This window comes from Prunus mume, linkage group LG5, assembly GCF_029339155.1.
Source record: "Prunus mume cultivar Tortuosa linkage group LG5, ASM2933915v1, whole genome shotgun sequence".
In the NCBI taxonomy this organism is placed as follows: Eukaryota; Viridiplantae; Streptophyta; class Magnoliopsida; order Rosales; family Rosaceae; genus Prunus; species Prunus mume.
In genome coordinates, this window is record NC_142702.1 from 1,215,107 (window position 1) to 1,225,093 (window position 9,987).

General features: G+C 33.6%; 1 long non-coding RNA gene and 1 pseudogene across 2 annotated transcripts; one reads left to right on the top strand and one right to left on the bottom strand.

Moving 5' to 3' along the window:
* LOC148916595 (uncharacterized) lies at nucleotides 1-2,422 on the bottom strand. Its single transcript, XR_016126684.1, has 2 exons — nucleotides 2,133-2,422; nucleotides 1-1,078 (listed from the first exon to the last, which is right to left on the bottom strand). It is a non-coding gene; the product is annotated as an uncharacterized LOC148916595 (long non-coding RNA).
* Nucleotides 2,423-4,614: 2,192 nt separating this feature from the next.
* Nucleotides 4,615-6,614, top strand: LOC103330890 (cocaine synthase-like; annotated as a pseudogene). Its single transcript, XR_016127321.1, has 2 exons — nucleotides 4,615-5,775; nucleotides 6,122-6,614. The product of XR_016127321.1 is annotated as a cocaine synthase-like (transcript).
* Nucleotides 6,615-9,987: the final 3,373 nt, after the last annotated feature.

Genomic DNA, 9,987 nt, shown 5'->3' on the forward strand with positions numbered 1-9,987 from the left:
TCCAAAATGTTGTAGAACTTGTAGAGCTTGTGTTTACATGATTATGAATATACTTTACAAGTTTATGGAACATTGAAGTCCAAAACATTATAAAAAGGGTCCTTAATATTGTAAATCCTTGTGTTTACAAAAATAAGGACCACATTTATACAGCCAAGTACCAAGGCCTTGGGAGAAATTTGAACATGTTTCACATACTATGCAATTGCCAAACAGGCGATGATATTTGCATACTATAATGCAATTGCCAAACAGGCAACAATAATGGCATACCATAATGCAATTGCCAAATAGGCAACGGTAATTGCATACTGTAATGCAATTGCAATTGAAAAACATAAAATTTATGTTTCCCGGTTTGGGAATTGCTCATTATGTTGCCAATCCACCCTTTAACTCCTCCCATGTTATCTCCTTTTGTTTACCAATTCCAAGTGAGATTTTATAAGTAATTTGCAATTACCAAACGAAGATAGAATAATTGCATTTATTAGTTTGCAATTGCATTTATTTATGCAATTAGTAGCTCCCTGTTTGGAAATTACATGTTACCTAGAATAAATACAAATTTTTTTAAGTCATGGTATTTTGTGGATCGTTATTGCCAATCCAAGTTGGTTTATGAGTTTAGGCGATCACAACTTTTGCAACTTAATGCCAAACCTCATAGCGCCATAATTGATGATAGACCATTATTTTGTATTATTAATATGTTCAAAATATATTTTTATAAAAAAGAAACAATACTTGGATTGTCTCCAATATGAGTACGAATGAAATATGAGCACAATTTTCTTTATATTAGAGAACTCTAAGTTCCAAATGATGTATAACTACAAAATAACAAGACCAGGTAATTTGTAATTTTTCATCTGTAACTGGTATATTCTGGCATGGCAATTGTATTTACTTACAATAGCATAAATTAAATAACTTTATATACATAACCAAAAATCCAACAAAAAAGGGCTATCTAAAACAAATTGTCTTCAAAACATTATAGGTTATTACAACGTAAAATATAGAATATAAAGATCAGTCTCAACAAGTCTCATCCAATAGGAAACACATTGAATACCTACATAAAACATAAAATAAAAATCATTATTCTCAATTTTGTTACAAAATGCAATATAGAATGTGAATCCTATGTATTACTATAATATAAAAAATTCAATCACATGTATTACTCTAACATCAAGAACATATTTGATGGATATAATTATTACACGAATATGATTATTATGAAAAACAACACTATGCCATGATCCAATGAAAATAAGATTCAACGAGAGAGGTATTTCAATAAAACAGATTTATTGAACAAAACTCCCTTAAAATATATTCAAATTGGAAAGATATCCTTGTATGACCATTAAACTAAACTACCCTAAAACAGAGCCTTAACCAATAGTTTGGTCCAGCCTCTTTGGCAAACAGAGAATGAAAAATCATTTCTTGACATCAAATTAGAGATCTTACACAAAATGGAAAGAATATCAAAGAGGTTAGACAGAATATAAAACTAGGGCTTATACAAAAGTCAGGAAACATAAACAAGAAAAACCTAAAGCATGCAGAGTGTAATAGACAGAAAACAGTGAAAAAAATGTTAAAAGTGATCAAACATTAAAAAGCAACAAGGATTACATAAGCAATTGCATATTGGTCCTCATGCAATTGCATAATGTTACTTATGAACGTAAGGAGTGCCATCCATATTCAACACCACAAAAAAAAAAAAAAAAAAAAAATCAAAATCAAAATCAAAATCAAAATTTATGAAAAATATTTATTACCAGGCATAAATCGTATAATATGAATGATAAATAAGAAACAAGTTCTAAAACTTCAAACTGGCCTGCCAAAAAATGGAATTTAAATATAAAATTTCACACCAAGCAGATCTTGAGAGCAAATCCAACTAATAATAAAGTAAACTTGGAATGCCAAAAGAATTCAACAAAAAACCTGAACAACATAAAGCCCAAAAAATATTAGGCTAAACAAGAAATGGAAGATAATAAAAAAGAAATATGAAACAAAACCAAGGAAAATAATTGTTGCTGAGGAGTGGGGTTTTCAGTGAATCTTAAATCTGTGATGAGATGGGGTTCAAGATTTGAACATACAGCAGTAAGACATTATACATGGGTTGAGATTGAAGATGCCGCATGCAGTTTGCATCAAGCCCTCGTTACTGTCGAAAGAGAGGAGAGCTTATCAGTCTGTGCATGGGAGGAAGACTCAGTCACTGCCATGGAGAAATAGATGAGTCAACGTGTGACATAGGTTGTTTGTTGGTCGCCGTTGACAAAGTGATAAAAGAGTGGGAGCTTTTCTGTTTCTGAAAAAAAATCTCAAATGAGATGAGGGATTAGGGTTGAGATGCAGAGATGCTATGGTGTAGAAAGGCCCACCATAATCTTTTCTACATACCCAAGAGAAAACTTATTACGTAGACCTGTTATAGCAGATTCTCCTCTACTTTTTTTACAAATCAATTAGCATGTGCACTGCACATGCTTCATAAAGGACAAATGACGCACCCATGTGCCAGGTCCTCTCACACTGGAGATAAACATTAAAAAGCTGTTGAGATACAGATATTGAGCTAGCTTTCAACGTATACCAAAAAAGAGGAACATGTGTTATAGACATGCATTGGAAGGAACATGTGCTAAAGAAACAATGGAACATGTGTTATAGAAATCTGGCTATGTCCTGAGAGAATCTGTCCGCAAGCATTTAAATCCCACCTAACAGATTAATAAACCAATAAACAATCCCCATCTAACAACTCTTGTATATGAGAGCCTTTAAATGCTAAGCAAAAGAATCTGTCAGCCTATTTTTCAGGTTTTTTAGGTTTTAGACATAAAAAAAATTTCACTTTTGGAAAAAGCCAAAATTTTTTCAAAAAAGACAAAAAAACCACTCAACTTTCAAATCAAAGACATACAAATGTATTAGATTCCTTAGGAAATCTAAAAATAAATAAGGGCATTTTTGTCCATTTTTGCTTCTTTTAAAATTATGAGAGACTCCAATATAAGCCCATACAACTGATATCCCCTAGACACAAACCCATCTATCTATATAACTACGTTGAAAACCCAAATTCAAATTTAAATTACCAGTAGGATATAAGAGGTCGTAGTATTTCTATGTTTTTACATCATTGCCACTAAACTTCATATTTTATTTATAATTTATTTCAAGCATTTCATTAACTGCCATAATTGTAATTAATATACTCCCTATTAATAGCATATCAATCACCCCATTTCTTTTAGTTGTCATTCCCTCTCACATCTCGCCCCTAAAATTGCAAAAAAAAAAATATATATGTGAATTACATATCCAATAATGTACCTATGAAAAATATAATATAAATATATACATATAAAATATAGGTATATTATTTACCCAAAAAAAAAAAAGTCAGTTACTTTGTAATTGCGTATATTTTTCATAATTAAAAATAGGTACACAATAATTTATATAAAATATAGGTACATTATTTGAAGAGGAAAGATAGGTACATTATTAGAGGAAAAAAATTGGTAAGTTATTTGGAGAGAGAAAATAGGTTCATTTAAAAAAATTACGTTTGATAAAACAAATAATAGGTACTTTATTCAGAGAAAAAAGGCTATATTATTTATAGTAAAAAATAGGTACATTATTTAGATAAATAATAGGTACTTTATTCGTAGTAGGTATATTATTCAAATGGTAGGTACATTGGATGACATATAATACCTAAATCCTAATTGTAAGTACATTAAAATTAATGTAGGTATATTGGAATAGATAATTATGTACACTTTTCATACTAGGTAAATTATATTTTTCATAAAACAAATAGGTACATTATTTTTTCAACATAATTAGTATGTACAGTTTTATTCATAAACAATTATAAAGTGGATTATTAGTCATGTATAATTCATAAAAAGAAAATAACATAAACATTTTATTAAACAAATCAATTACCCAAATTTGAATTTATTGTTAATTTTTTTAAAATGTTCCAAAATTAATTCCTACATCTATTACAACCATTTGGAGATATTTCCAAATTCAACATCTATCATTATATACAATCCAATTAAAAACTGTTTCCATATTGATTCCTACATTAATATACAAAATGCAATAATGGCTTAGTTGGGGGTATTTTTGGAATCTGAAAAGTACAATAAATCAGATTTTATGCTTAATTAGGTAACTTGCTGAGTTGGATCCTAGTCATGGGTTTTTACTTATACAAATTGGGTATTATTTATAGGAACAAAAAGTGAAGGGTTTTAGGTATGGAAAATTGAATTTAAAGGGTGTAAGCCAAATTTACTATAAAATTTTTCTCTCCTTTTGCTTTTTCCAAAATGTCCCCTATTTTTTCGGGTCTGCAGAATCTCTAAGCTAAGGCCAGCTTTTTTTTTTTATTCGGAGGAATCTCTGAGCTACAGCCACCAATCAAAACTACTAGTCTCGTCTTCATAAAATCCCACCTAACCAAACTTATCACTCACAGAAGAAGTTGGCATACTATACTAATTTATGTTATTCCATGCAGATCCTTTCTGTTGCCTATAAAGAGCGGTAAGATGGCCATAGACTTGATATAGCCTACAGCTAACGGTCATATTGATTTGGAGCTAGATATAGCCTATAGCAAAAAAAATAAGATGGCCACAGACTTGATCAAGGTTGAAATCATTGAGAGGCAAACAGTCAAACCATCATCCCCAACTCCTCATTCCTCGAAGCTCTCTGTTTTTGATCAGATGGTTCTTAGTCACTCTTACACCCAACCGCTTTTCTTCTATTCCGCCAACAATAATATTACTTGTTCAGGAGGTGGAGCTAATTCTACAGACATGGTGGCCATGAGGATGAAGGGAGAGATTATTGTCAGGATCTAATTCGGTCATTAGCCAAAACTCTCATTCACTTCTACCCTTTAGCAGGAAGATTGAGTAAAGGCCATGACATGATCCAATGCACTGATGCTGGAGCTGTGTTCGTGACGGCCCGAGTCAAATGTTCCTTATCGCAGATTTTTGAACATCCAGATCCCGAGATGCTAACAGGGCTCGTCCCAGCAATTGGACAACCTGACGGTGATGGTGATGGTGTTTCCACGAGGCTCCCGTTGCTTGCTGTGCAAGCCAACTTGTTCGAGTGTGGAGGAATAGCAATAGGGTTAAGTATGTCACATAAGGTTTTTGATGGCATCACAGCTAGCGCCTTCATCAGTTGTTGGGCCAAAATGGCCCTTGATGATGGTGTCGATGATCAGGTACCCTTCATGGTCCCAAAATTTGATGCTGCGTCTTATTTTCCACCACTAGATTTCTTAAACTCATCACAGCCATCACCATCACCACCCGAGCTGGTGGGCATCAAGTACAAAACAAAGAGGTTTGTTTTTGATGCCCCAAAGATTGTCAACCTCCAATCAAATTTGGCCAGCGCATTGGCACCTCATGCACCGACTCGTATCCTCGTACTTTCAGCACTCGTTTGGAAATGTGCTATGGAAGCATTATCCAAATCATCAAACATACCATTGGGATCAAGACCATCTTCGTTCAAACTAGCTATGGACTTGCGTAGAAGGTTTGAGCCACCCATGTCACAAACCTTGGGTGGGAACGCTGTTGCTAATATATTCGTCATCGCTACACCGTCGTTATTAAAAGGTCAAGAAGAGAGTGATGATGAGACGATAGATCTAAAAGACTTGGTTGTCAAACTCAGGAAAGGGCTTTGTTGAGAGTGTTTGTCCCACATTGAAATGTTAAGGGACCTAGCCTGGGTTTATAAGGAGTTGGGCTACTCCCCTCATTGCCAATTGGTTGTGGGGTGGAACCTCAACTTCCTTCATGGTATCAGAGCATAGGCTTCACGTGTTGGGCCCAATGGCACACGTGCTCCCACGTCACCCAATATGTGTTGTCCACGTGTTAGGCGAAAGTTCGCCACACGTGCGGGCGTGTTGAGAGTGTTGTCCCACATTGAAATGTTAAGGGACCTAGCCTGGGTTTATAAGGAGTTGGGCTACTCCCCTCATTGCCAATTGGTTGTGGGGTGGAACCTCAACTTCCTTCAGGCTTGAACAACAGAACGCAACTTATCCTACAAAACTACCATTTGATTCTATTGAGGCATGGAAAAGGAATGAAGAATATGAAAAGTTGAGAGGGAATGCTGACATGTACCATTTATGCTCTGGAAGTTGGTGTAGGCTTCCTTTTTATGAAGCTGATTTCGGATGGGGAAAGCCAGCATGGGTGAGCATTCCGAGCACTGGAATTAAGGATTTGGTTATTTTTATTGAAAAAAGAGATGGCAAGGGAATAGAAGCATTGGTGAGTGTGAGTGAAGAAATCATGGAGCATTTTGAAAGCAACCCGGAGCTGCTTAAATATGCTTCTGTAAATCCAAGGGTCATGTAGCACTAAGTGCTAATTAAGGAAGGTCTGAGTTTAGCTTAATTGGTATTGTTGTGATTCTGTTGTGAATAATCAGTTTCAATTCTATTGTTAGAATAATCAGTTTTAATTCTATTGTCAAAATAATCAGTTTCAATTCCAAAATCTAAATATTAAAGTCGAGTTTTATTTAATTAGTATTGTTGTAATGTGAGAATAATCATTTTGACACACTTTTTAAACCATTGGATTAAATAAGTTTCAATGGCTAGGATTGCATTTGTATGAGTTATCAATTCTTTTAAAACATTTAATAAAATTTGGGAAATGTGCTTCTTTTTGTTTGTTTTTTTTCCTTCTATTAAATGCTAATAAGGAAGAGGAAGGATGCATAAGTGCTACGAGAGGGATAAAATGGTTAGAGGACCAATATGGAGTACTTTTGTTGATCTTTTGGTCGGTTCCATTCGTTTTCGGCAAGTTCTTATGAGGAGCAGAGTTCAGAGGGAGGGAGAGAGAGATAAGGGGAGATGCGGTGGGGAAGAAATCGGTATAGGAGAAAGAACATTGTATAATTTAATGTAGAGAGATTACAAACTTTGTGGACTGTGCTGAAACTTCATGTCTCAGTAAATAAATAAATAATTTTTGCAAATGATAATTGCTGAACCGTTGGATTATGAAAGATCTAACGATTGAAAATGTGTGATTTTTTGTGTGTCCCATGAACATGACTTATATAGGGGGTAGATCTATGACACTACGTTTTTGACACAAGTTTTGACACAATTTTTGGGTCATTAAATTACTCCACTTTCAATGATTGAGATTAAATATTACATGGCAAGTAGTTTTAATTTTTTTTTTAAATAGACAATCATTAATTTTTTTATTTTCTCTCTCATATTTTTTTTATAAATACGATGTTATATGACTGACAAACAATAATCTTTTAACATAAGAATTATTTTTTAAACTCAGTATGAAAGTTTATTCCATTATATTTCATTTTGCGTTAATATTTTGATACAGAGATAATCATATTCTTCATTTTCATATATATCTTATTAACATATGTATAATATTTTTCTAAGTTGCATCATTAAGAATGGCTAATATGCTCAATAGGTAGAGGAGATAATTAAAGTGGAGAATGGTGAAACACTTACTCCCAAAAAGAAAGTGACACAATTAAAAGCACCATAAGCAGGGATGGTATTTGACACAATGGAAGAAGCAAGAAACTATTATGAAAAGTATGGCCGCCAAGAGGGATTCTGGATTAGAGCTCGATCTTCCTCCAAGACAAGAAGAAGTTTAGATGAGGTAACGAGTAGACAATTTGTTGCTGCACATGAAGGAAAATACGTGCCCAAAAATACATCACAAAAGGCTTTAGAAGAGAATGATGAGAGAGACATAAGTGAGATTGAGAATATGAAGAGAATGAGTAAAAATTGTTCTACGGTGAAATGTGGATGCAAAGCAAGTATGCGAATTAAGCTTAATAGATGGTCAAACACATGGAAAGTTTCAAGTTTCCAAGACTCACAATCACAAGCCAGTTACACCGGAAAGAAAAATGAAAATGAAGTCAAATAGGGTTACGTTGAAAGCAACTAAAATTATGACTGAAACATTTCATGAAGAAAATTTGCCAATTGCAAAAGTTCCTTCAATCCTTGGTGGCCCGCATATTGGTTTTAACAATAGAGATTGTTATAACCACTTGAGACATGTCCGGCATAGACAACTGGATGGAGGTGATGCACAGTCAGTCCTTACTTATTTTAGGAAGAAGCAAGCTGAGAATCCTTACTTTTTTATGCCATTCAATGTGATGAAAACGGAAGGACAACTAATTTCTTTTGGGTGGATGCTCGATCACGCATGGCGTACCACTATTTAGGAGATGTAGTCACATTTGACAAAACAAGAAGAAAAGAAAGTGTGCATTATGCAAAAAGATAGCACAACATGACAAAAGAAATTGTTCATCAAATCTGAAAAGAAGAAAGAATGAATCAACGAATCTATGTAAGTTGGTTCACTTTTTTGTTTTCTTTTTCTTTTTCTTTTTCTATATTTCTAATAGTAAGGTCAAAAGCTTATGTTTAATTTGATTATTATGAATCTAAATTTAGGCAATGCAGAGTCAGAAGACTTGTGCCAAGATATGGAGAGTGATGATCAAGAATATTATTATGCTCATTAGACAATTTTTTTTATTTTTTTGGTGTATCTTTGATGTTGTAGTCTTGCATCAGGAACAGTCTATTATGTTCATCAGGGGGAAGCTCTTGTCGCAATGGTGATCAATGGTCTCGTTATCTCCGTATATGTGCATTACATAGACAAATTATATGAATCTATGCTTTTTGGATAATGATATCATGTATCAAGAATGTTTACGTACTATTTGTTACATAATGTGTTTCAAAATTGTTCTTAATCCGTTGTTTATGGGTGTTTCATGATAGTAAAATATTGTAGATGCCCACTTAAATGATTTCAGATGGCATTCTCTGTGTTCAGGAAAAAAAAAAAGGCAAAAAATCAATGGATGGACTTTGTAATGAATTCGTGTAAAACTTGTTATTCTAATTAATGAAATTAATCACTTTACTACGGTGAATAAACAGTTTTTGTTTTTCATACACATATAGCATGCAGACCAATGAAATCTTCCTCATCAAATAATCTTCTACAGCAGATCACCTTCCATAGGTGAAATCATAGTAATAAAAAAGGTTGGGCTGTAAACTCAAGCAGCTCTTTCTTCCTAGTGGCAACCACAGCAAAATCAGAAAAAGGAACTTTCGTAAAAGCCACCCGTGGGCAAAAAAACCCAAAACTAACAATCAAAACTAACAATCAAACATAATACATAGGACCACAAGGGAGCAGAGTACAACCCAGGGTGTTGAGGCCATTTGAAGAAACACTCATTTTGGACAGCCGAGCAAAGACACCAGCTAGAAGAAAGAAAAAAACAATTCATAAACTGTAATTCCATATGTCAATCCATAGGTAATCCATCAATTTCTAGAACCAACCACAAAGAGGGAGGAGGTTGAAGCATGTGTTGTGGCATCAAATTTTCTCCTTGTATTCTGTCCCTATTAATTGGGGAAAAGAAAATAGTAATAGTCAAAATTTTCATATATGAGAAGATTAAAATCCCTAAATCAAACCCTCAAAATAAGAAATCCTACCAACAATTTGAAACATATTGAAATGAATAGCTTATTCATAGATACCTAAGAAATACACTTAATCCCCTTGGAAACTATTAATTCTTTAGGGAGAGAGAGAGAGAGTGGAGAGCTTTGGGTATTTTCTCAGGTATTTTTCCCTAATTGTAGAGATTGAGTCCATTAGGGATTTGATTGGGATCAAATCTCCTAATTTGATGATGATAATATCTCTTAATTAGGATAATATCTAATTTGTGGTATTATCTTATTAAATAAAGGTAATATATCATATTTAAGATATTATCCATATTTTTAGTATTAATTAATTGGCCAAATAAATGGGCTCA